We start from the raw sequence: 27,172 nt of genomic DNA, 5'->3' as shown, positions 1-27,172 counted from the left end.
ATGGGCTCGCTGCTGGCCTGGGTAGAGAAGGTGTTGGGGATTCCCAAGCTGTGTGAGCCAGTTCCCTTCACAGGGGCTGAGCCTTTCTTCTTTCACAGCCCAAAGCCAGACTTCTGCCCCTTGGGGAGAAGGAGCAAGGCTACTAAGGGGGAGCAGACCCAAGAGCTGTGAAGCCTCTTGCTCTTCTGAAGACTTTCCTGTCTGCAGGCTGGGTCTGGAGCTGTGCCAAGCTTTGCAGTGAGGCAGTCAGCTGGCTCTAGCTGCTCTGTGGGGTGCAGCAGCTGCTCTGTGAGCTGGAGCTTGGTGTCCTTCCTGCAGTACAGCCCGGTGGTACCTGCTGAGCACCTCTCCTTGCCCTACTTCAGATCTAAGCTGGTGAGGATGTTTCATTGTTAATGAAGTGGAAATAAAATATGCTGTCTGTGTAACTGTGCCCTCCATGGTCTTTTCAGTCTGGGATTGGGCTGACCAGGTGAGGCTGGGCAAGGGGCTGGGAGTATCACAGAAGTACCCCCAAGTGCAGGAGCCCCACTTCCAGTCTAGCAGAGGCTGGGGATGTGTGAACACCCTGGAAACAGTTTGGGACAAACAGGTGTTGCCAGTACACATCAATGACACCCGTGTATGGGGAGTGGCGGCAGCAGGCCCATAGCACCATGCCATGCACAGTGGCACTTAGCACAGCAGAACTAAGTAACTTCCCTTGGAGGAAGTGCAAGGAGCTGTTGTCTGCTCCCACTTCTGCTTTTGTAACAAGAAACTGCACAATTGCAGGAAGTGGAGCAAAGCTGGAGTGGTGTAATAGCCCCCATCCCCTCAGCCAGGGGGCCCAGGGCTGACCCTGCCAATGGGAAGGCAATGGTTGCTAAATGAAGGCTGTGTGCTGAGCTCAGTTGGGATCACTGGATCCATGGAGGCACCAGCAGCTCCTGAGCTCAGGCTGTAGAGCCCAGCATGAGGTTTGGGGTGCGGGAACCCAGAGAGGCAGGCAGCACCATGCTTATGGCAGAAAAGCACAGGAAAAGGTGCTTGTGTAGATGGACAGGAAGTAAAATTGTTTGCTGCATCTCTGTTTGCAGAGGAGAAAAAGTGGAAGAGTGCAGCTCATGCGTGGACTGTGCCTTGGGACAGGTGACAGCATGTTTCTGCCTCTAGGATGAGGTGACCCTGGGAAGGCAGCCACTGCTCCTTCCCCAGGGACCTTCTGTGGTGCCAGCTTGGTCTAGGAGCTCCGGCCTTGCTTTTGGTTTTGTATCTTTATTGATGATCTGGATGAGGGGATTGAGTGCACCCTCAGTAAGCATGCAGATGACACCAAGTTGGGGGGGAAGTGTCTATCTGTCGCAGGATAAGTAGGCTCTGCAGGAGGATCTGGATAGGCTGGATGGATGGGCTGAGGCCAACTGCATGAAGTTTAACAAGGCCAAGTGCCGGGTCCTGCACCTGGGGCACAACAACCCCAAGCAGTGCTACAGGCTGGGAGATGAGTGTTTGGAAAGCTGCCTGTTGGAGAAGGACCTGGGAGTATTGGTTGATAGTCGGCTGAATATGAGCCAGCAGTGTGCTCAGGTGGCCAAGAAGGCCAACAGCATTCTGGCTTGGATAAGAAGCAGTGTGGCCAGCAGGTCTAGGGAGGTGATCGTCCCCCTGTACTCGGCTCTGGTGAGGCCGCACCTCGAGTCCTGTGTTCAGTTTTGGGCCCCTCGCTACAAGAAGGACATCGAGGTGCTTAAGAGAGTCCAGAGAAGGGCAACGAAGCTGGTGAGGGGTCTGGAGAACAAGTCTTATGAGGAGCAGCTGAGGGAGCTGGGCTTGTTCAGCCTGGAGAAGAGGAGGCTCAGGGGTGACCTTATCGCTCTCTACAGGTACCTGAAAGGAGGCTGTAGCGAGGTGGGGGTTGGTCTGTTCTCCCACATGCCCAGTGATAGGATGAGGGGGGGAGGTCTAAGGTTGCTCCAGGGGAGTTTTAGGTTGGATGTTAGGAAGAACTTCTTTACCGAAAGGGTTGTGAGGCATTGGAACAGGCTGCCCAGGGAAGTGGTTGAGTCACCATCCCTGGAAGTCTTTAAAAGACGTTTAGATGTAGAGCTTAGGGATATGGTTTAGTGGAGGACTGGTTAGTGTTAGGTCAGAGGTTGGACTCGATGGTCTTGGAGGTCTCTTCCAACCGAGATGATTCTGTGATTCTGTGAAGATGTAAATGGAAAATGTTACCTACAGGTTTAGCACAAATAAATGGTGGGAAAATCGTGATACCATATTATATTGGATGGTAATTGGAGAACATAATAAAGCATGCTGGGGAGCTGAAGTAGTATAAGAGTTTTTAAGTAGAAAATGGATAGGGCCTAATTTGTATACTATTGTCAGACAGGTATCAAAACAGTGCCAGTCATATATCTTAAAAATAACCCACAGACAGGAATCAAACCCCAAATGGGAACAATAGGGAAGGGAAATGTTCCTGGGAAACAGTGGCAAATTGATCTTTTTCAAACTCCCAGGAAAAGAGGGGTTTAGATGCTTATTGGTACTAACAGACACCTTTTCCAGATGGCCGGGAGCATTCCCATGTAGAACTAACAAAGCCAGAGAATGAAATTATAGTGAGATTTGGTGTACCCTCAGTGATGTCATCTGACAGGGGACCACAGTTCACTGCAGAACTGACCCAACAAGTCAGCAAAGTGCTAGGGATTGACTGGCAACTACACACTCTGTATAGACCAGGGGCAAGTGGCCAAGTGGAAAAAATTAATCATTTGATAAAACAACAGATTGCTAAAATCTGTCAAGAAACCAATATGTATTGGTATCAGGCGCTACCCACGGCACTTCTTAGAATTAGAACTAGGCCTAGGACCAAGGAAAAACTAAGCCCCTTTGGGATATTGTATGGCAGGCCTTACCAAATGCCATACAAAAGAGAAGATCTAACGCAAGTAGGAAACCAATATTTATGACAACATATTATAGTTTTGGGCAAGCAACTAGAACAAATCAATAAGAACGTTTTAGGCACTAGACCTTTTATTAGCCTCCCAAGGGGGAGTATGCACTTTAATAAATATTTGTTGCTGTATGTATGTAAATGAGGCAGGACGAATTGAGACTGATCTCAAAAAATATTTGGAAAAGACCAAGATCTTACATAAGGTAGTTCAAGATGACACCTTGTGAGGTTTTTGAGAATTATGGAACAAACTGACCTCTTGGTTACCCAACTTTTCTTGGCTTAAGCAATTGTTTATAGGAATATTGATCTTGCTTATACTAGTATTCTTACCCTGTGTATTAGTACAGTGTGCATTTTGGTGCTGTATAAAAGGACTAGATGATTATGAAACCTGGAAGTGTAACCGAATCAAGCACCATGTAGAAACCGGTAAGAATTTTATGAAAACTTTGAATCAAGAAGGAGTGCTATAAGCAAAAGAATTTGCCTTAGGATAAAGAAAAGGGGGGACTTGAGACAAGGAACAAGAAAAAGGATGTTGATTCCTAGGTCTTAGCTAGCACAATTGTATGTTAACGACCCCAAAGATAAGGGAGACTGTATGCATAGATAAGGGAACCAGCAAGAACTGGCTTGACTGCTGAAGTCTGTCAAAGACAGGAAGGGCCAGAAGATTAGCAGCGAGGAAGACTTACGCCTTCATCAAAAGACCACCAGAGTACGCTGGATGACCACCCAAGGACTCCAGTACACATGCGAATAGGGTTGGGAACTAATGCTTTGCCTGGTGCCATGGAACTTCATGCCAACCGCATGAAGTTCAATAAGAGCAAGTGCCGGGTCCTGCACCTGGGACGGGGAAACCCTGGCTGCACGTACAGACTGGGCGATGAGATGCTGGAGAGCAGCCTAGAAGAGAGGGATCTGGGGGTCGTGGTAGACAGCAAGTTGAATATGAGCCAGCAGTGTGCCCTGGCAGCCAGGAGGGCCAACCGTGTCCTGGGGTGCATCAAGCACGGCATCGCTAGTAGGTCAAGGGAGGTGATTGTCCCGCTCTACTCTGCGCTGGTGCGGCCTCACCTCGAGTACTGTGTGCAGTTCTGGGCACCACAGTATAAAAAGGACATGAAACTGTTGGAAAGCGTCCAGAGGAGGGCTACGAAGATGGTGAAAGGCCTGGAGGGGAAGACGTACGAAGAACGGCTGAGGTCACTGGGCCTGTTCAGCCTGGAGAAGAGGAGGCTGAGGGGAGACCTCATCACAGTCTACAACTTCCTCGTAAGGGGGTGTTGAGAGGCAGGAGACCTTTTCTCCATTAACACCAGTGACAGGACCCGCGGGAACGGGGTTAAGCTGAGGCAGGGGAAATTTAGGCTTGACATCAGGAGGGGGTTCTTCACAGAGAGGGTGGTTGCACACTGGAACAGGCTCCCCAGGGAAGTGGTCACTGCACCGAGGCTGTCTGAATTTAAGAAGAGATTGGACTGTGCACTTAGTCACATGGTCTGAACTTTTGGGTAGACCTGTGCGGTGTCAAGAGTTGGACTTGATGATCCTTAAGGGTCCCTTCCAACTCAGGATATTCTATGATTCTATGATTCTATGACTGCCTGAAACCTGGCACTGAGCTGCTGCCAGGATGGCTCCAGCCTAAACGTCGGTGTAGTGAGCACCTTGGCAGAGGCAGGCTAGAGTCATGCCATCCCCTGCTTCTGCCTCCAGGCTGGGGCTGCTGCAGGGTGGCAGCATTGGCTGTGGGGGCTTGCTCATGCGGGCATGGGGCTGAGCTGTGAGGCCATGCTGCTCTGCTGGAACGCTTCAGCTGGGGTTGTGGCAGGGCTCTGCAGCACAGTAGGGGGCTGATGTGCATGGGGCAGGCTCCAGTGTGGGGCACAGCAGGGCTGAAGCAGAGGGGGTTGCGGGTTCTGTGAGGGAAAGCAGAGGGATACGTGCTCAGTGGGGCCAGGCCAGCTCCCAGGGATGGGGTTTCCCACATTTTTTCCACCTTTGCTGCCCCTCCTTGCACACCCCAGAGCTGGGCAGACTCAGGCTGAGCTCAGTGCAACGCTGTTGGGGCCAGTGGCCACTGTCATTTGAAAAGGGAGCTCAGCCCTGCCGCCTTCTCACAGATCTGGAGGTGCAGGTCATCCAGACCTTCATGTGGCGCTGGTTTGATGTTCCCACGGCTTATTATGGCACAGGACCTGTTCAGCTTCTAGTGCCATGGCCTGTATGGAAAAACACCATGTCGGGGCTGTCACTGCCCCATCCAGTCTCTGCTGAAGCTGCCGACAGCCAGAGCCAGCAACATTTTGGGGTGGCAGGGAGAGTCCCCTGCTCCCCGAGGATGCGGCAAGCAGGGGCTGGGCACCTGGCCAGACAGAGCCGTTCCTCCCCATCAATTTCATACACCTCAAGAGGAAGCGGTGGCGTGCCAGGGAGGTGATGCACGTGGTGGGGAGGAGCCCCATACCCCCACAGGTGGGAAGCTCTGATTTCCCCCCTCCAGGAGGACCAGGGAGGTGTGTGGGAGATAGGGGTGGTGCTCAAACACTTTGTCTAGATCCCAAATAAAACCTGTAGTTCCCTTTGTTCTCTCTTGCTGCCTCCTGCTTGCATGAGCCCTCTGAAGCTCGGCTTTCCTTCTGCATGGCCTCTGAGCATCTCAGCACACCACTGCCCAGTGCTCACACCAGGCACTGGGTACTGGTGCTATTTAAAATGTTTCTTAAGGCCTCGCTGGAGGAAAAGGGATTTGGGCAGGAGGTGTTAGCCCAGCCATTCCATGGGTACTGTTCATAAAGTGAGCCATCCACCCAGAACCAGAGGCATCTGTGATCCCATTGCTGCCTAACTCCCCTTCCTCCAGACAGCCGTACCAGGCTGCTCTTCTGCAGCCCGATCCAGTACACAGTGTCCACGTTCTTCAGGAAGCTCTGGGGAAGGAGCAAAAGGGACAGCAGCTTTTCCATGGCATTTAGAGGCTGTTGTATCTTCATCTCCCCACCAAAGCTGAGTAGCTCTGATGCCCCATTCCAACCTAGGGGTGCCAGCATCCTGTGCCACCACGCCGTGCTCCGGGGATGACCCTTGCACCATCCAATGCTTCAGCAGGTCTGGCCCCTCCAAATGGAGCCCTCGGCTACCACTCTGTAGCGCATGGTCCAGCGACTCCAGGATTTGGTAACCAGGACCTGAAAGTATTTCTCACACTCCGCTCTGCTGTCATCCCACATCTCCAACAAGATGAAGAGGCACTTGCCGCGGTAGAGCAGCCAGCCTGAGGGGTAAGCAGTCTGGGGATGGGGCCACAGCTCAGGCGTCTGCCAGGCTGCAGGTGCTGGGGGGGTGGGGTGGGGGTGGGGGGGCTGCATCTCCTGGCAGAGCTTCAGCCTTCGAACCACCCCGTCCCCAAAAAACAGTGTCTCTGCCTTGATGTTGTGGCTGCCTAGAGGTGCTGGGGCTGCTCCATCGCTCCTGCATAGCCATGCAGGAACACAGCAGGGTCATGGTGCTCTCCCTGGCGCTGAGCTTCCCCTTGTTATAAATTAAGTCTCAGCTCAATCTGACTTTAGTAATATTTATAAAAGAATATTTATAAAAGGTATAAAAGGCAAGTAAACAGCACTGGGTGCGCGGGGAGTCTACGCTCCGCCAACACGCACACACGAACATCGAACATTCTAAATATACAGAATATTGCTTTTACATACTAAACCCAAGTATTGTACATATGTACAATCAGAAAAGGTAACAAACAATACTTTAAGTTCCATAACTTAACAGTCTCCATTTTCCATTCCTTTTCTTGACTACAAACAAGTCTCCATTTTCCATTCCTTTTGAACAATATGTCTCGCTTTAAGTTGTCAAGCAACTCGGTCTTCGGGCCTTATGTATCCCATTCTTCCCAGATCGAAGAAAAGCATATCCATCTGTTGTCGACGGAAGGAAGACACAGACGCTCAATATGAGTGAACAATGAACTTCAACTTTAATGGATAGCTCAGTCGCCTTTTATCTAGTTCGAACATAATCAACTCATACATATTGCAAAAACTAAGCTCAGGATTGGCTAACACTTCCCGCTCTTTTCAGTTAGTTCCTCCTTCTTTTAGCCACCATCCCGCCTTAGGGACTTTCCCCATCGCTCAAGGGCATCGTGTCCTTGAGCCCGATTGGCTCTCAGCCAGCTGCGTACGTGCCCAGACTCATGTGAGTTGAGTACGGTACTTCACTAGCCCATTGCCTCCTAACTGCCCAACATCCACATGTCCTATTTCACTTAACCATTCCTCCACAATTCCCCTGTTTTTATTTTGCGCTACAAATACCTTCTCTGTGAGTTGCTCTAGTTTCTTAGTTAGGCAGTTAAAGATTATACGTGCAGCAACTATAATCAATATAATTATAAGTAGAAAGCAAAGTCCCTCTTTGACTAAGAAAACCCATCCAACCCATGTTCCCAAAAACAGATTTAAGCCAACCTTCAAACCAACTATCTTGTACTACAATTTTTTGAGTATGATCCCTTAACTATTTCAACTGGCCGTGAATTGACTAACCATGGTCGGAAAGATTAAAGCAACACATTCCTTCTACATCTTCACACCCATGTCCCTGAGCCAGCAACAAGAAATCAATAGCGGCCCTATTTTGCAATACAGCATGTCTTAGACTCTCCATATCTTGTGACATTTCAGAAAGAACTTGTGTTGTTACATTTGATTGTTTAACAGCCCAACAAGCAAGCTTATTAATGTTAGTCAAAGCGTGTGCAGTTCCCACACCAGGCACCAAAGAAGCAAAGAATCTTTCTGCTGGACCCCACAATTCTACATCATCATTACAGTCAGAACCCAAAGTTTTTAGTTCTCATTTAATTCTTCTGCTCCTTGTCGAGTTCTGCCACGAGTGTAAATCTGGAGCAAAAAGTGTGAGTCGCCCTAGGTAACACAGTCCTCCAAAAGCATTGGCTGGTACTCCTTGCCATGCACGGTCTCCACAGATCAAAAACATGCCAGAGAGAAGCAGCACAGCCGCCGCTGCTTCCATGGTTATGTCAGACAGGCTGCAGGGTCCTGATGTCCGTCCCTCTGCTCTGTGCCGACTCGCCACACGGTGAGGGTCGGCTGCCGTTCGATTCCGCGGAACTCCAAGCGCAGCGCTGCTCGTGGCGGTGACTGAGGGGGGGGGGAGGCTCCCATTGCCCCGTAGCCCCGAGGCAGCGTTATCATTCTCTCTGAAGGCGGCAGTGGGCAATGCCCAGCTCCAGCACTTCCCGGCAATCCCAGTCGCTCTGTAGCGGCAGCAGCGACTCTCTGCTCAGCCTGATGTGTAGCTAAAGCGCTAGTGACTGTTCTCCAAGGCTTCAATAATTTTTTTAGCAGCCTTATTTTCATTAATAACTTCATCAAACAATTTGTCCCCAAATTTATGCCACTCTGTTTGTTCAAAAACTGTATCAGGATTGATAAAACAACCCTGCGCTACTCCATATGCTAATAATCCTGGTAATTCTTTTTTACAATCTATATCTAAAATGCTCCGCTTTTCTAAAAAGCATTTGAGCAGATCATACGCCGCTTGTCTTTCATACCTTTATATATACAGTTGCAGCCTTTGCAAAGACCTCGGCGGCGCTTCTCCGGCGGGACCCTTTATAGGCTCATCCCGAGTGCAGGGACTCCCTTCCACCTTCCGAGCTGCGGGTGCGGGGACTCCTGTCCCTTTCACCTTTCAGACCTCGGCGACGCGTGACCGGCGGGATCCTCTCCTGGGTGCGGGGACTCCACGTCCCTTTCACCTTCCCGACGCGGGTGCGGGGATTCTTGTCCCTTCCACCACCTGGGCTGCGTTGCAGAACCGGATCCTCCCTTAATCTGTCCAACCGTGGCCCAGGATCACTGCCAGCAGTGTCCAAATCCCGTTCAGACCGGTCCCTGTTCAGGCACCAATTTGTTGTCGACGGAAGGAAGACACAGACGCTCAATATGAGTGAACAATGAACTTCAACTTTAATGGATAGCTCAGTCGCCTTTTATCTAGTTCGAACATAATCAACTCATACATATTGCAAAAACTAAGCTCAGGATTGGCTAACACTTCCCGCTCTTTTCAGTTAGTTCCTCCTTCTTTTAGCTACCGTCCCGCCTTAGGGACTTTCCCCATCGCTCAAGGGCATCGTGTCCTTGAGCCCGATTGGCTCTCAGCCAGCTGCGTACGTGCCCAGACTCATGTGAGTTGAGTACGGTACTTCACTAGCCCATTGCCTCCTAACTGCCCAACATCCACATGTCCTATTTCACTTAACCATTCCTCCACATCCATCTCCTTTTCAAGGCCAATAGGCCTGGGTCAAAAGGCACGCCCAGGTCAGCAGGGGGTGTAACAGCAAAAGCCTTTGATGGCTGTAGCAGCAGAGGTGCCGATGGCGTAGCAGTCGGATCAGTAAAGGAGCCCGCAGCTCCCTCACTGTCTGGCATAAGGCCTGAAGGGTTGTTTGTTACCTTTTCTGACTGCACATATGTATAGGCATATGATTCAAAGATCGAAGCCGAAATTCCTTTAAGTGGTATATTTTTTATTGCAGTGCTGGATGCACGGGGGATCTCTCCACCTATCGTGCATACCCAAAGCGGAAAGCAGTCTTGAATTTATACAATCAATCTATCAATATTCTACAAGCGCCTATACATATTCATTATCTATCCCCGCCTTCCCTCGCTTCTCATGCTAATTAGCTTTTTGGCACCTTGCGCCTGCGTAGAGCCTCCCAAGAATTGCGGGCAGGGGTCTTTGGGAGGAAGACCCCGAGTCTTCCTCACAGTGTACTTTTCACCTTTGGTCAGGATTCTGCTGAGTTGGCACGTTTCTTAATTGCAAGAGCTGGCTGTTGCTAATTCTTCTGTTTGTTGTATCTTTGTCATGAATTCCAATGTCCAGTTTCGAGATTTATAGTCCTTACGTTTGTTTCTCTGTCCATCTGCTGCTTCCTTATCTGGGGATTGTCCTTGCCTCCCCAATGTCTATTATCCTTGCCTCCTCAACGTCTCCTTAATCACATACTCGGGTTTAGTAAGTCATGGAACTTAAAGGATTGTTCTTTCCTGATTGTACGTATGTATAGGCATACTCGAGTTTAGTATGTAAAAGCAATGTTCTATATATTTAGAATGTTTGATGTTCGTGTGTGCGTGTTGGTGGAGCGTAGACTCCCTGCATGCCCAGCGCTCTTTACTTGCCTTTTATACCTTTTATAAGTATAAATATTACAAAGTTCAGATTGAGTTGAGACTTCATTTATAACAACTCCATATATAACAACATCCAACCAAGGGTACTCGAAGGCTGCTGTAATTAGCCCACAGGGAGAGAAGAAGAAGGCACCACTCCCAATATTATTCACAAATTGACTTCTAGGGGAGAAAAAGGTGGTGGTGTAATTCTTAATATTTCCAAAAAGATAATCTCCAGGAGACCAGAATGATAACAGTGCAGGGCCTGAGTACCAGACGAAACTGAAGGCCAGTATATTACAGCACCGTGTGATGAAGAAACCAAACACAAATTTTAAAACGTTCACTGATCGGATATAGAGAAAAAAAGAGAATAGAGGACGGATTACATACAACATAGTCACACAGAAAAATATTAACAGCAAACCGAACATTCTGAATAGCAAGTATGTTAGTTGTAAATACTTTAACCAATTCTACTGTTATCTCAACCCTCGAGACCCATGTGGGGCGCCAAAAAGGACTGTGGTGGCTTTACTCAGGTGGGCAGCTGAGTTCCACCACAGCCGCTCTCTCACTCCTCCCTCCTGTGTTGGGTCTGTCTGAGCTGGAGTCACCTTTTCCCTGCAGCAGCCCACACAGTGCTGTACTCTGCACTCGTAGCTGGAACAGCACTGATATCACTCCAGTGTTGTGTCTATTGCTGCATAGTGCTGGCACAGCATCAGGACTCCTTCCAAGCCCCAAGAGCCAGCAGACTGGGGGTGGGCAAGTGATGGGGAGGGGACATTGCTGGGGCAGCTGACCTAAACCAACCAAAGGGATATTCCATAACACCTGATGTCACACTCAGCAATAAAAGGGGGGGCTCTCGTGGGGGAGGGGGCTGTTCCTCCTGAACAACCACTACGCGTTTGGGGCCCTGCTTCCCAGGACGTGGCCGAACACCGCTCGCTGATGGGAAGTAGAGAATAATTTTTCCTCTCTCTGTGCTTCCGCGCGGACTGATTGCTTCTTTTGTCTCTGTTTTTTTTTCTCCCATTCCCTTTCCCTTTAATTAAACCTTTCTTATCTCAAACCTCGAGTTCTCTGTGTTGTATTTTCTCCCCCTTCCTCTTTGAGGAGAGGGGGAGTGAGAGAGCGGTTGTGGTGGAGCTCGGCTGCCCACCTGAGTAAAACCACCACAGTCCTTTTTGGCGCCCAACGTGGGGCTCGAGGGTTGAGATAACAATAGCATTGATTGAAGTATTTACAACTAACATATTGGTAGTCATAATGCTCGGTTTTCTGGTAATACTTTTCTGTGTGGATATGTTGTATATAGCCCACTCTCTGTTTTCTTTTTTCCTTTACATCCGATCGGAGAAAGTGTTGAAGTCTGTGCTTGTTTTTTTTATCATGTTGTGCTGTAACATACTGGCCTTCAGTTTTGTTTGGTATTCAAACCCGGCATTGTTATCCTCCTGGTCTCCTGGAGATTATCTTATTGAAAATATTAGGAATTACAGTGCCTTCTACTTTTCTCCCTGTGGGCTAATTACAGCAGCCTTTCAGTATCTTGGATACCCCTGGTCAGATATTATCCTCCTATCACTAGGTCTAGTGTTTGTCATCTTCCCCAAAGTAAAGCAATTTATTAAGAATATTATTCAAGGACCTGTCCCCAGACAAAGTTGTGGGTGGCAAGGTGTGTGGGGGGATTTGGGCAGGTACCTATCACGGTTTTCTCCCCCAATGGTTCTAAATTTCACCCCTGAACAAGTACAAAATCCAAGAAAACTGGTGGAATGTTTGAAAGACGTATGCCCTGACCCTGGCAATACTAGAGAACTCCACCAGCTGGCTGCACTCTGCTGGGGTCTGGCTTACGCCTATCAGATGTCAATTAACATTGCCCAGCACCCTCAAAGGGATAGGGAGGTTCCTGAATTTGATAATGAGACAGCACACAATGTGACCACCCTAGAGGACCGACCATCTATGGTATCAGTCGCCCCTGTAGTAAAGACGAAACAGTGGAAACGGAGATCAGGTCGTTTAGTAAGGGAAGAAGCTCCTTCTACGGATGAGGGAGAAGAGGAAAAGGCAAGTGGCTCTAAAGCAGCGTTATCACGGCAACATCGCAAAGAAGAGACTGAAATCATAGATGAATCAGAAACTACTCGGTCTCTATCTCTGAGTGAGCTGCGAGAAATACGGAAAGACTTCAGTCGCCATCCAGGTGAGCACATCCTCACTTGGCTGCTTCGATGCTGGGATAGTGGGGCCAATACCCAACAGCTAGAAGGCAACGAAGCCAAGCAGCTGGGATCCCTTTCTAGAGAAAGACTCATTGATAGAGTAATTGGAAGAGAGGCACAAGTTATCAGCCTCTGGAGGCGAATCCTAACAGCAGTGAAAGAAAGGTATCCCCACAAAGAGGATATTGTCTACCAAGTAAACAAATGGACCACTATGGATAAGGGCATCCAGCAGCTGCGGGAATTAGCTGTGCTGGAGATGCTTTATAGTGATTTAAACAACGCCCAGACACCTAAAGACCCCGATGAAGTGCAATGCACAGCGTCCATGTGGCGGAAGTTTGTACGAGCTGCACCCCCAACACATGCCAGCACACTGGCAGTCATGGGTTGGGACGAGGGGATGGGGCCAACTGTGGATACCGTGTCCAACCAGCTTCATAAATATGAAGAAAATCTCTCTCCCCCAGTACGGGGCTGCATTTCAGCTGTGGAGAAACTGTCCCAACGGTTAGATGAACACATAGCTTCGTCCTCACCTAAACGGAAAAATCTTTCGGCCATCAAGCGCCAGCAGTCCCCAGCTCAAACAAGGGAGAATCCGGGACGCACACCACGAGGTACCTTGTGGTTTTATTTACGTGACCACGGGGAAGATATGAGGAAGTGGGATGGTGAACCGACCTCGGCCCTAGCTGCTCGGGTACGTGAGCTACGGAAAGATACAACAGCAACAAAGAGGGCCCCTAGGAGGATTGCTGCCCCAGTTTCTGTTGAACAGTCCCCCAGAGGCAGTAGAAGGAATAGTATTACTCCTGACCCTGATGAAGAGATTTCTGCTTCACGTTTGGAAGAAATAATTGATAGATACTCCGACCAGGACTAGTGGGGCCCTGCCTCTGGCCAGGTAGAGGAGAGGGACAACTGGATTTACTGGACTGTGTGGATTCGATGGCCTGGCACACCGGAACCGCAAAAATATAAAGCTTTAGTGGACACAGGCGCACAGTGTACCCTAATGCCGTCAGGCCACCAAGGGGCAGAACCCATCTCTATCTCCGGAGTGACGGGGGGATCCCAAGAGCTAACCATATTGGAAGCTGAAGTGAGTCTAACTGGGAATGAGTGGCAAAAGCACCCCATCGTGACTGGCCCAGAGGCTCCGTGCATCCTTGGCATAGACTACCTCAGGAAAGGGTACTTCAAGGATCCAAAAGGGTACCGGTGGGCCTTTGGCATAGCTGCCTTGAGCACAGAGAAGATTAAGCAGCTGTCTACCCTGCCTGGTCTCTCACAAGACCCTTCTGCTGTAGGATTGCTGAGGATTGAAGAACAGCAAGTGCCAATTGCGACTACAACTGTGCACCGGCGGCAATATCGCACCAACCGAGACTCCCTGATTCCTATCCATGAGTTAGTTCACCACCTGGAGAGCCAAGGAGTGATCAGCAAGACTCATTCACCTTTTAACAGTCCTATATGGCCAGTGCGGAAGTCCAATGGCGAGTGGAGGCTAACAGTGGACTATCGGGGCCTGAATGAAGTCACACCACCACTAAGTGCAGCAGTGCCAGACATGCTAGAACTCCAGTACGAACTAGAGTCAAAGGCAGCTAAGTGGTATGCTACAATTGATATTGCTAATGCATTTTTCTCTATCCCTCTAGCAGCAGCATGCAGGCCACAGTTCGCTTTCACTTGGAGGGGCATTCAGTATACTTGGAATCGACTGCCCCAGGGGTGGAAACATAGCCCTACCATCTGCCATGGACTGATTCAGACGACACTGGAACAGGGGAACGCTCCTGAACACCTGCAGTATATCGATGATATCATCGTATGGGGTAACACAGCAGAAGAAGTTTTTGGGAAAGGGAAGAAAATAATTCAAATTCTTCTGAAAGCTGGATTTGCCATTAAACAGAATAAAGTCAAGGGACCTGCACAGGAAATCCAGTTCTTGGGGGTAAAATGGCAGGATGGACGTCGCCACATTCCGACGGATGTGATCAACAAAATAACAGTTATGTCTCCGCCAACTAGCAAAAAAGAAACACAAGCTTTCCTAGGTCTTGTGGGATTTTGGAGAATGCATGTGCCAGGCTATAGTCAGCTTGTGAGTCCTCTATATCGAGTGACTCGAAAGAGGAACTCTTTCGAGTGGGGCCCCGAGCAACAACAGGCCTTTGAACAACTCAAACAAGAAATAGCTCGTGCAGTAGCCCTTGGGCCTGTCCGTACTGGACCAGCTGTGCAAAACATACTGTACACTGCAGCTGGGGAGCATGGGCTCACCTGGAGCCTCTGGCAGAAGACCCCAGGAGAAACTCGAGGCCGACCTTTGGGGTTCTGGAGCCGGGCCTATCGAGGATCAGAAGCCAATTACACCCCAACTGAAAAGGAAATATTAACAGCATATGAGGGGATTAGAGCAGCTTCAGAAGTTGTTGGTACAGAAGCACAACTTCTCTTGGCCCCACGGCTACCTGTGTTACATTGGATGTTCAAAGAGAAAATCCCCACTACACATCATGCAACCGATGCTACGTGGAGTAAATGGGTAGCGTTAATTACACAGCGGGCTCGAATGGGGAAACCCAATCGCCCGGGAATCCTGGAAGAGATTATGGACTGGCCAGAGGGCAGGGATTTCGGAGCACCGACAGAAGAAGTAACGCGTGCTGAAGAGGCACCACCATACAATGAGTTGCCAGAAGACAGAAAGCAATATGTGTTGTTCACTGATGGATCCTGCCGTGTGGTAGGGAGCCATCGGAAGTGGAAAGCTGCTGTGTGGAGTCCCACACGACAAGTTGTGGAGGCCATGGAAGGGGAAGGTGAGTCAAGTCAGTATGCAGAAGTGAAAGCTATACAACTGGCCCTAGAAATTGCTGAAAGAGAAAAGTGGCCGGTACTGTATCTCTACACTGACTCATGGATGGTGGCAAATGCGCTATGGGGGTGGCTGCGACAATGGAAACAGAACAACTGGCAGCGCAGAGGTAAACCTATCTGGGCTGCTACCCTGTGGCAAGATATTGCTGCCCGGGTAGAAAACCTGGCTGTAAAGGTACGTCATGTAGATGCCCATATGCCTAAGAATCGTGCTACCGAAGAACATCAGAACAACGAAGAAGTAGATCGAGCTTCAAAAATTGAAATAGCTCAGGTGGACCTGGACTGGGGACATAAGGGTGAACTGTTTGTAGCTCGATGGGCTCATGAAACATCAGGACATCTGGGGAGGGACGCCACATATAGATGGGCTCGTGATCGAGGGGTGGACCTGACCATTGAGGCCATCACACAGGTTATCCATCAGTGTGAGACCTGTGCTGCAATTAAACGAGCCATGAGGGTAAAGTCTCCCTGGAACAGGGGGAGATGGCTTGGATTTCGATATGGTGAGGCCTGGCAGATTGACTACATCGGACCACTTCCACAAACCCGCCAAGGCAAACGGTACATACTCACCATGGTAGAAGCAACTACTGGGTGGCTGGAAACATACCCTGTAAACCATGCCACGGCCCGAAACACTATCTTGGGCCTGGAAAGGCAAGTGCTGTGGCGACATGGTACACCGGAGAGAATAGAGTCCGACAATGGGAGTCACTTCCGAAACAATTTGATCACTTCCTGGGCCAAGAGACATGGCATTGAATGGGTGTATCACATCCCTTATCACCCACAAGCCTCTGGGAAGGTTGAGAGGTACAATGGACTGTTAAAAACTATGCTGCGAGCATTGGGTGCTGGGACATGGAAACATTGGGATATAAATCTACCAGAGGCCACTTGGCTAGTTAACAACAGGGGGTCTGAAAACCGTCCTGGTCCTGCTGAAACAAAACCCCTACACACTGTGGGAGAAGCTAAAGTCCCTGTAGTGCGTGTGGGGAAGTGGATGGGGAAGGCGGTGTGGGTTGCCCCTGCCTCGGGAAAAGGCAAACCCACTCGTGGGATTGTCTTTGCCCAAGGACCAGGGTATACCTGGTGGGTAATGCAGAAAGATGGGGATATCAAGTGTGTGCCTCAAGGAGATTTAACACTGGGAGAAAATTAATCTGTCATCCAAGTTATGTGTTGTAGGAGGACACTGCAGAACCAATGACAGGTCAACTTTGCAAGGAACCGGGCAAGTGCAACACTGATGTGAGCTAAGCTGGTGCTGGCGTCAAGAAAACCAACTTCGCCTGCCCTGAGTGACCACTTTGACAGATGAAGGCGAAACCATCAACAGTTTTTATGAGCATTTTGGGAAAAGACCTATAGAATAAAGAGAAGTACAGACATAAAAATGCTTCAATGGACAGAAAACAATGGTGATGAGAACATCTATATACTAAACTGTACCTGATTGTGACACAAATGTTATGGAATAAGGGGTGGAAGTTGTGTTGGGTCTGTCTGAGCTGGAGTCACCTTTTCCCTGCAGCAGCCCACACAGTGCTGTACTCTGCACTCGTAGCTGGAACAGCACTGATATCACTCCAGTGTTGTGTCTATTGCTGCATAGTGCTGGCACAGCATCAGGACTCCTTCCAAGCCCCCAAGAGCCAGCAGACTGGGGGTGGGCAAGTGATGGGGAGGGGACATTGCTGGGGCAGCTGACCTAAACCAACCAAAGGGATATTCCATAACACCTGATGTCACACTCAGCAATAAAAGGGGGGGCTCTCGTGGGGGAGGGGGCTGTTCCTCCTGAACAACCACTACGCGTTTGGGGCCCTGCTTCCCAGGACGTGGCCGAACACCGCTCGCTGATGGGAAGTAGAGAATAATTTTTCCTCTCTCTGTGCTTCCGCGCGGACTGATTGCTTCTTTTGTCTCTGTTTTTTTTTTCTCCCATTCCCTTTCCCTTTAATTAAACCTTTCTCATCTCAAACCTCGAGTTCTCTGTGTTGTATTTTCTCCCCCTTCCTCTTTGAGGAGAGGGGGAGTGAGAGAGCGGTTGTGGTGGAGCTCGGCTGCCCACCTGAGTAAAACCACCACACCTCCTCAAAGAGGAAGGGGGAGAAAATACGACACAAAGAGCTCGAGTTTTGAGATGAGAATTATTTAATTAAAGGGAAAGGGAATGGGAAAAAAGAAAAGAAAAGAAACAAACAAAAAAAAAAACACAAGACCGTGCGGAAGCACAGAGATAAAGGGAAAAAAGTTATTCTCCACTTCCCATCAACAAGCGATGTTTGGCCACGTCCTGGGAAGCAGGGCCTCAAAACACATAATGGTTGTTCAGGAGAACAGCCCCTTCCCCCACGAGAGCCCCTCTTTTCATAGGGAATATCCCTTTGGTTGGTTTAGGTCAGCTGCCCTGGCGATGTCCCCTCCCCATCACTTGCCCACCCCCAGCCTGCTGGCTCTTGGGGGCTTGGAGGGAGTCCTGATGCTGTGCCAGCACTACGCAGCAATAGACACAACACTGGAGTGATATCAGTGCTGTTCCTGCTACGAGTACAGAGCACAGCACTGTGTGGGCTGCTGCAGGGAAAAGGTGACTCCAGCTCAGACAGACCCAGCACATGTGGTTTAACCTGGCCGGCAGCTAAGCACCACACAGCTGTTCGCTCCCCCTCCCTCTCTGGGATGGGGGAGAGAAACGGGAAAATGAAGCCTGTGGGTTAAGATAGAGACAGTTTATTAAGACAGGAAGATAATAATAAGAATAATAACAATAATAATAATAAAAATAATGATAATAGTACTACTACTAATAATGTGTACGAAACAAGTGATGCACAATGCAATTGCTCACCACCCGCTGACCGATGCCCAGCTTATTCCTGAGCAGCCAGCCCCCCCCCCATCCTGGCTAACCACCCCTATATATCGTTTAGCATGACATCAGATGGTATGGAATACCCCTTTGGCCATTTTGGGTCAGCTGTCCTGGGTCTGTCCTCTCCCAGCTCCTGCTACACCCCCAGACTGCCTGCTGGCAGGACAGAGTGAGAAGCTGAATAGTCCTTGGCTTGGTGTAAGCACTGCTCTGCAACAATTAAAACATCAGCATGTTATCAGCACTCTTCTCATCCTAATCCAAAACATAGCACCCTACCAGCTACTAGGAGGGAAATTAACTCTGTCCTAGCTGAAACCAGAACAGGGTTCAAAGGTCTCATTCAACAGCACAAAGTTCCACGTCAAGCCATTGGCCCTGAGGACATGGCTGAAGCTACTTTCACCAGCACTGGACTCCTTGTGCTGCTGACCAGCAGGAAGGGGACATACTGCAGGCTTGGGGTGTGTTCAACCACAGAGCTGATTAAATTCCGGGTGTTGCCGCACAATATGGGTGGCCTCACCCAGTGTAGGCGTCAAATTAATAGAGATCTCTTCCTCTTGCCCAGGGGGGACATGCTGCAGGGTGCTCTTGAAGGTTGCCATGGCTTGGAGCATCTGGAAAGCTCCTGCATCATCCATGGGGTCCCAGCAGGTTCTCGTAAGGGGACATCCTGGACCTTCAGAGGATGCAAAGCAGGGTGCTGCCAGCCTTGAGGTGGGACTTGGTGCTCACAGGGTAGCTCCTGTACAGCCCTGCAGGGCTCTGTAGCTCCATGCATACCAGGATGCACTGGTGGCTCAAACACAGAGCACCAGGACAGGGTGCCTGGACAGGTTTTAATTCCATAGCCTGAATGAAAAGCAATGCCCTGTAGACCTGGCATGGCTTGTGGTGCAGAGCAGGACTGCTTTCTCCTGCTTGTAAAATTCCAGTCCTCTCCACTACATGCTGCTGGGACAGTTGCTTGGGGGAGGGGGACGACACCATGAGTTCCCCCACTACCCCACTCCTAAAGGGCTGGGTGCCTCTGGGCTGTGGCAGCAGCAGCTCTGGGTGGGCTCCTTCTCTCCCCAAGCCAGAAACCCACTGAGGAGCAGCTGGGTGGGCGCTGGGTGAAGACACGTTTCCTTGGGGGATCGCACTGCTGAACCGGGGCTGCTGCTGCCAAGAAAATAGCAGCAGATGCATCCATAGATAGCAGCAGTGGGATGGGACGAGACAGTTCTGGTGCCTCTGACCTCCACCAGCAAAGCTGGCCTTAAACAGTCAAACCAAGGAGCAGGTTGACATTGCCCCTAAATTTGCTGGAAAAGTCTTTCCCTGTTGCTGCCCCTGTTCTGCATGGTGCTGCACGACAGTGGCTGTGTGTCTGTTCTGTCTGCTCATTCAGGGCCTGGCACATTGGGCTCAGGGTGGCTCAGCAGTAGTAATCCACTGCTGAGGAACACAGCCTGGTCATACAGGGCTGGATCCTTGTCAAAGAGATATCTGATGGGTGCTGCCTGGCTCTGCCATGCATCGCTGCCACCTACCCACTTTCACTGCTTCTGGTTTCCTTCCAGGTATTTCAGATGGTGGTACAAGAAAACCTGCGTAGAGAAGAAATCTGCCTTCACTGACTTCTTGTGTGCGGTCCCTCTACAGCAGATCTATGGTGAGCTCCGGTTCAGGCACGGGGTGGTGTGGGAGGCAATGGCAGCATCCGCCCCGTTGGTGGGGGAGACCCTGGGGGCACCTCCCCAAGCCTGCAGGCAAAATGGGAGGGGGTGTCGCGTTAAGGGGTGTAGCTGATTAACTGTTATGGGTCCAGTCAGATTCAGGGTACTGAACTATCACAATCACAGATTCACCAATAACGTATTAACCGTTAGGGGTCTGGTCGGATTCAGAGCACTGAACTACCACGGTCACGGATTCACCAATAACATATAACCACCCTTACTCTAGTCGTGTTTAATGAGAACTATCATGACTAGGAACAATGCAATCAAGTGCAATTTATTACAGCAACAAGTACACAGGTTCTTTGGATTGCCAGCAATAGTTACTGTCTGCAAAAGCAAGCTAGCATGCATGAAATACACAGGTGACACAGGTGCACAGCCTGGAAATTAACGCGTTAAAAGGCACAAAGACTCTATAGAGATTTCTAAGTTTCCCTAACGATGGTATCTTCCCCAACATCCCCTCTCTCTTAGGCCAATTTATATTATTTTATATCTTTTAGGTGGACCTTGAGTGACTCTGGTCAAGCATATCTTAGGTGTGATTGGTGAAAAATTCTCCTGTCTCCGTTTAAGGTAATAGTCTCCGAGAAATTCAGAGTGCATGTTCAGTGAGGGGTGGTCGCACCTTGGAGGCGGGTAGCTTTTGAGATGGAGGTGTGTTTTGGTATTATAATGATATTATAATGAGCAAAAGTACACTAGGGTACAGAATTTGTCAAAACATGACAGGTCCTTGGCTCAAGGTAGCAAAAAGTGTGGCTTATCGGTCTCGGTGTGCACAAGAACAATTGAGTCCCCACCTGGTCACAGAGCCTAGCCGTGGTGTCTCCACTCCACTCTACGCTCCATACTGTTCCTTAGAGCTAGCACAGCAGGTTCCCCCAGCGCGATAGCATCTAAGGTTGGAAGCCTAGGGAACGCTCAGGTAATGCAGCTACGCCCTACCCTGAAAGCCTCTTCAATGCTGTACATTTTCTTTAAAATGTGAATGTTAGTTTTATTTTCCTAGTTACTTTAGGCAATTGTACCACAGGGGAGCAGCAGGGGCTTGTCAGGGTCAATTTGGGGAGCAGGCACCTGTGTGGGGAATGAGGTGGGTGCTGCTGGGTGGGAAGGGAGATGCATGGGGCAGCCGAGGCATGAGGGGGTGGTGAGGCGGCCGGGAAGAGGGGAGTACTGATCCCTGTGTCTGTCAGGCTGCCCGCTGGGCGGGATTGGAGGAGGCACCATCACGCGTGGCAAGTTCTGCCACTGGCAGCTGAACCCCAAGAAATACCACTATGGGACGATTATCGCTGACCAGGTAGGGCTCTGTGGCACCTGCTCCCCAAAATGCCGATCTCGGGGAGCAGAGCCAGTGTGGGGCTGCATGCTGCACATAGCCTGTGTTGCTGAGACTTTCACAGCTGGGCTCATCTCATCCCCCTGTGCTCCTTTCCTCCCCAGTTCACACTGTGCCTGCATTGCAAGGGGCAGACAGTTTACCAGCAGGTCCTGTCCGTGGAGAGACCCAGCACACTGCAGGGCTGGAACTGGGGCTACTGCAGCCACTATGCCTTCTACCATGGACTGTACCCCCGCACCTGGATGGTCTACAAGCTGCTGGGGCAAAACGTGGTGCTCACATGTCACCAGGTCTTTCTGGTCATCCCCTATGACTACAAGGTAAGCCAAGCCCTGAGCATCGCTGTGCCCTGGGATGCTGTGGTAGACTTGTCCTTGCCCTGGGAGGAGCAGGGGGGCGAGGCGGTGTCTTCACAGTGATGGTCACAGTGCTTCTGGAGAGCCACAGAGATGCTGCCAAGGCACTAGTTGAAGTCAGCCAGGCTTTCCTCCTTGTTATTTTTTTTCCCAGCCTGGACTTTTCTGTCCTAAGATCCCATCCCTGGTGCTAGCTGCTAGCAGGATTTGTTACAGCCAGACTGGTGCTGCCAGGGGTGGTCCCTTCCAGCCTGTGTTCTGCTCCAGCAGCTGCTCCTTTCCCTTCTCGCCTGTGTTTTGACACTGTGTCCTGCTCGTTCCCTGCCCTTGCTTTTGCTGGGTGACAGTCCTGGCTCCTGCCCACCCAGAGAGGCAGGCCCTGCTGCCCACAAGATTAGCAACAAGGCTTTAGGAACCCCCCAGCCCACACATGCGGATCAGCTGGGCTGAGTGCTCGCTCAGCCACTCCTGAGCATGACAGCTGCCTTCTGCCTGACATCCCCAAGGGAAGGGCTACTTATTAGCTGGGGTTTCCCAGTTGGGCTTTCCCAATGTTTTTCCTGTCTCCAGTACTCATCCCCAGCCCCAGGTGAGGGTGGGAGGCTGCTGACAGCCCTGACCTTGTTCTTACCCTGGCGAGGTATAGGAGGCTGGCAGCAGTCACCAGCCCACGCTGAGACACCTGTCTGAGCCTGCAGCACTGCTCCCCCTGCCTGTGTGCTGCCTGGTGTCTGGAATTGAGTACCAAATGCTCCCTGAATCCCCCCACTCGGCAGCCCTGAACACTATGAGCCCTGCACATGGCATTGTGTCCCCCCAGGACTCCAGCCTGCCAGTAGGAATGTTCATCTGGGAAGTGGAGAACAGCAATGAGGAGCCCGTGGACATCTCCATCGTGTTCAGCCTGCAAAATGCCATGGGTGCGAAGGAGGACAAGAGCGGGGAGCACTGGAATGAGCCCTTTGCCCTGCAGGAGGGTGGCAAGCGGGTGGCTGGTGTCCTGCTGCACCACTGCACCCCCATGAACCCCTTCACGCTTGCTGTGGCTTCCTGGGAGAAGGTGAGGGCCAGCAGCGGGTCCAGGACTGTGCCACTGGCAGGGATGCTCATAGTGGCCCTGGGCTGGGGACAGCCCCAGAGCTGGGTGCTGTGTGGGGTTTCTAGTAAGAGGAGCTGTGGGTGAAGCTTGCCAATTGTTAGTCAAGTAGTCTTGGAGGTGGCATCGATGGGCAGCATGTGGGAAGCAAGTTTAGGGTTGTAGGATTGTTGGTGGGTCATTGTCCCCCCACCAAAAGCATCAGCTCCAGACACATTCTGGGGGATCCAATCGCATCACCTGCTCCTTTGAGGTGGGAGCAGTTTCCTGATGCTCTCCTCTCAGGCTGGCACGGTTCTCACTCATCTCATTGTGTTCAGTCCCACGGGGTCAGGCCAGGATGTGTGGCGAGACCTCCTGCAGGATGGTAAGCTGGAGTCCCCCACCAGTGAGTTCTGTGTTGTGGAGGTCTGAGGGGGGGTGTGTGTGTGCACAGGGTGTCAGCCGTACCAAGTGTGAGTTTCCCTTCTCCCAGGGCACTGGCATGCCCATGGGATGCATGGTGTCTGCAGGAAGCTCCCCCAGGAGTGGACGAAGAATCAGTCCCCATGGAAAGGTCCTTCCTGTCCCTTGTAGGGTGCAGGGAAGAGCATGGAGGTGCCTTTGAGGCTGTGCAGGACTGCCAGCTGCTCCACGGGGTTACTGCAGCTGCAGCTCCATCCTTGCTCTCCACTGTTGAAGGATTTTTGAAACAGCAAGGAGGCCATGACTTGCTTCAGCTGAGAAAACCAAGCTACCAGGACGACTACAAGAAGTTCCCATGACAATGTTCCCATATCGCCCAATTGAGGAATTAAAAAATATTGCTGCCAGCAGCTGGCTTCAAGGACAAGATCTATGTGACTGTTAATCACAAGGGGGTTGTTTTCTTACAGTTGTTTGTCTGAGTGCTTTTGACCAATAATCTTGTGTGAGACACTATCTGCCCCTGTTAAATTTGCTATAAAAGTCAGGCTATTCGGGTAATAAAGGGAGAGCATGATCTGACCATATTGGTGTGTGTCATGTCTTCGGCCATTCTTCCTGCAACACTCCATGATGCTGAGATTTATTCCCAACTCCAGAGGCACTTGAAGTAGGGTTCAGTATGTATCCAAATTCCCTGGTGTCTGTCGTGCTGACCTTGTAGTTCCCTGTGAACTGTTAGCACCATTTCAGGGCTGTTCTCGACTACATTAATTGCATGTCCCAATGTCCTGTCCATCTGCCCAGTGCTGCATGCTGGGCTGAGGTTTGTTGAATGGCCAGAGTGATGCCTAATTGCCTTCCTTGAGTTCACATTGCCAGCTGAGCCAGTTCCAGTTTGTTTAGGGATCGCTTAGCAGCTCCTGAGTCTTGGAGCTGACATAATTTGCTGCCCTCTTGTTGCTATGGGAGTTTCCTGAAGGCCTCTGGTATTTCCTTGTCACTTCTGCGTCATCCTCAGCTGCCTGCTCGCTCCCGCAGCAGGCCAATTTCAAGCAGGGCAGCACCTTGCAGCCCATGCTAGTAACTTGCTGCCACCACGAAAGCTGAGCGTGCGCCCAACACCAGCCAGCCTTCAAACGAGAATAACACTGATTGATTTGCAATGCTGGCACTGGGCCTCTGCAAAATTTCATGAAGCTTGAATTGTGTCATTGTTTGCATAAATATTTCTGGAAAGCTAAGTCTCCTATCTGCTGTCTGCAGATGCACTCAGAGCTACCGGGATGCGGTCTTCCTTCATGCATGCTAGACATTATCATAGGCAGGATCTGTGCTTCTGTGAAAATTGTTGCCTTAATGAGTTTACCTACTACACACGTCAGGATCAGCATATAATTACCTGCTCACCTGAGGGTGCTTCTTAAATAAGGGCACAGTTCAAGAACCCTTCAGAAAGCTGGAGGTGATAGTTGTCACCACAGAGTGCTGGCGCCTGGTCTGACAGCTGCATGGTCCCTGGTGACAGGGTGTGCCAGCCATTCCACATGTGCCTGCTGGTTTTCCTGCCTCATTTGTTCCCCTGCTTCCGTGACTTTTTTTTTTTTTAAAACCCTCTGCCCACAGCAGGTATTTTTGTCCTGGTTGCAAAAAGCAGTTACTCACGTGCACTAATGCCATCTCCAAAACACAGTGGGTGTACCCTCTGGGTTGCAGGGTGATGGGGCATGCCCCAAAAGCCTTGTTCCCCTGGAGTACCAATCCCCCAGTCTCTGTAGGCTTCCCTGGTCACTTGTGGACACTTTTTCCCTAATTTTCCTGACAGATAGAAGCAGGGTGACAGCAAAGGGGGAGGTGACTGCAACTGCTGTGTGCGCCAGCTGCACAGCGCCCACCCGGGGCCACCGGATGCTGGAGCTGGCCCTGGTGTGGGACATGCCCTGCATTCACTTTGGCTCAAAGGAGAAACTGCACCTCAGGTAGGTGACTTGAGGACAGTTGTTGGGGTGGCTGGGCTCCCTGGGGTGCCCCCTGAGCTGAACCCCCACCCCAAACTCCACTCAGCAGGTGGTACGCACACTTCTTCAGCAGCAACAGAGGTGCTGCTCCTGCCTTGTCCTGCTACGCCCTGACGCACTACAAGGAGTAGGAGAGGAAGATCAACATGTGGCAGAAGCCAGTCCTGGAGAATAGGTGGGATGGATGGGTCCGGTGACCAAGCAGGGGACAGCAGGGTTACAGTGACTGAGCTTCCCTTCTTCCCACGCAGCCAGCTACCCTTCTGGTACAAGTCAGCGTTATTCAGTGTGCTGTACTTTGTGATGGATGGGGGCACCATCTGGCTGGAGCTGCCTCCCAACTGCCTCCCCCAGGACCTGCAGGGACCAGGGCGGGCAGCCTGTCCCACTTCCTCCCTGTCCTGTGGGAGTATGGAAGGTTTGCTTATTTAGAAGGTAACTCATAGGGACACGATGGATGGTCCCAACTGCACCCTCCCTATCGCTGACCCCAGGTGGTTTTAACAGCTGCGGGGACACTTTCCACACCCCTGTGGGATGAAGCCTTGTGTGGCACGGGGGGGACAGATGGACCTGCCTTTTCTGATGTCCCCATGGAAGGTCTCCCCTCCCTCACCACCTCTTGGGTGCTTTTAGGGCAGGAATACCACACGTACAACACCTACAACGTCCACTTCTATGCCTCCTTCGTCCTCGTGCTGTGGCCCAAGCTACAGATCAGCCTGCAGTATGACATCAGTTAGTTGCCCGGCTGGTGCTACGGGATCAGTCTTGTGATGGCTTCTGCTGTAGGCATTGGTGCTGCAGAGCCAGAATCCCCCTTCAGCTCCTCTGCTGAGCCCTGGGATTTAGAAAGCCCCCATGCCATGCCCTGTTGGTGCCCCTTGGCATCTCTGCCCAGCTCTGGGCCATGTTCTTGCTGCACTGGGGCAATCCCTAATCCCAACAGGTCTCATGCCCTTTGAGAAGTGTGGGGCTGTTTGCAGACCCTGATGCTCTGGGTGGCCTTGGAGGATGCTCTGTCAGCAGGGAGCAGAGCCCTGTGCTGGGGGTTGAACTCCATGGGCTTACCTCCCTGCCCTGGTTGATGCCACCACCTCGCTTATGGCTGCATGGGGTCCTCAAGCTTGGCCTTGTAGCATGGGGTGGGGACAAAGTCACATTCCCTTGATGTGTGAAGACTGGAAGCAGCCTGGCCTCTCCTTTTGATCTCCCCAGCAGGCTGGGGTGAGCCTGGCGTGCTGCGGACACAGCAGGATGCTGGTGGCCCTACTTGTGCCCACGCTTTGGGCTTGCTGTAGTGTCCGCTACCTTGCTAACACCTCGCGCCCTTTCCAGCTGTCATGGTGATAAACGAGGACATGGAGCCACAGCAGTACCTGATGAGTGGCCAGACGGCCCAGGTAAAGCTGAAAAATGTGGTGTCCCACGACATCGGGGACCCAGGTGAGGGCTGCAGTGGGTGCAATATGTTGCTTCAGTGCTGCTTGATCGTGGCACTTTTGGAACCTTGCTCCTGGCTCTGATTGGGGATGTCTGTTGCTCACTGCCCTGCTGCATCCACTCTGTCCTTGCGCAGATGACGAGCCCTGGCGGCGTGACAACATATACCTGATTAATGACATGGCCAACTGGAAGGACATGAACCTGAAGTTTGTCCTGCAGGTATATCGTGACTACTACCTGATGCACAACGCGATATACCTGCAGGATATGTGGCTGGTCTGCCAGGTACCGGGGGAGACCCTGCCCCTCGCATGGTAGGGGTGACACGGCTTCCCCCTGGCTTTCCATGGGAGACATCCTGAGAGGGATGCTGGGGCTGCATGACCATCCCCTGTCTCCTGCAGGCTGTGATGGATTCGGAGCTGAAGTTTGACACAGATAACGACAGGCTGATTGAGAATGGGGGCTTTGCTGACTGGATGTACGATGCGTGAGCAGTGAATGGAGCCAGGTGAGCAAGAGAGGCAGGTGGGCTGGGTGATGGGGAGCAGCATCTG

The 27,172-nt window shown here is 51.0% G+C and overlaps 1 pseudogene across 1 annotated transcript; it reads left to right on the top strand.

The window, feature by feature from the left end:
* On the top strand, window positions 1–27,130 carry LOC311220855 (non-lysosomal glucosylceramidase-like; annotated as a pseudogene). The gene is made up of 15 exons: window positions 1–21; window positions 319–375; window positions 453–472; window positions 19,785–19,876; window positions 21,146–21,252; window positions 21,396–21,614; window positions 22,471–22,710; window positions 23,032–23,134; window positions 24,977–25,130; window positions 25,219–25,344; window positions 25,421–25,604; window positions 25,806–25,907; window positions 26,508–26,615; window positions 26,749–26,900; window positions 27,020–27,130. The product of its transcript is annotated as a non-lysosomal glucosylceramidase-like (transcript).
* Window positions 27,131–27,172: the final 42 nt, after the last annotated feature.

This window comes from Netta rufina, assembly GCF_964035555.1.
Source record: "Netta rufina genome assembly, chromosome: W".
NCBI classification, from domain to species: Eukaryota; Metazoa; Chordata; class Aves; order Anseriformes; family Anatidae; genus Netta; species Netta rufina.
Note: the sequence above shows the minus strand (reverse complement) of the source record. Positions and strands in the feature narration are given on the sequence as shown.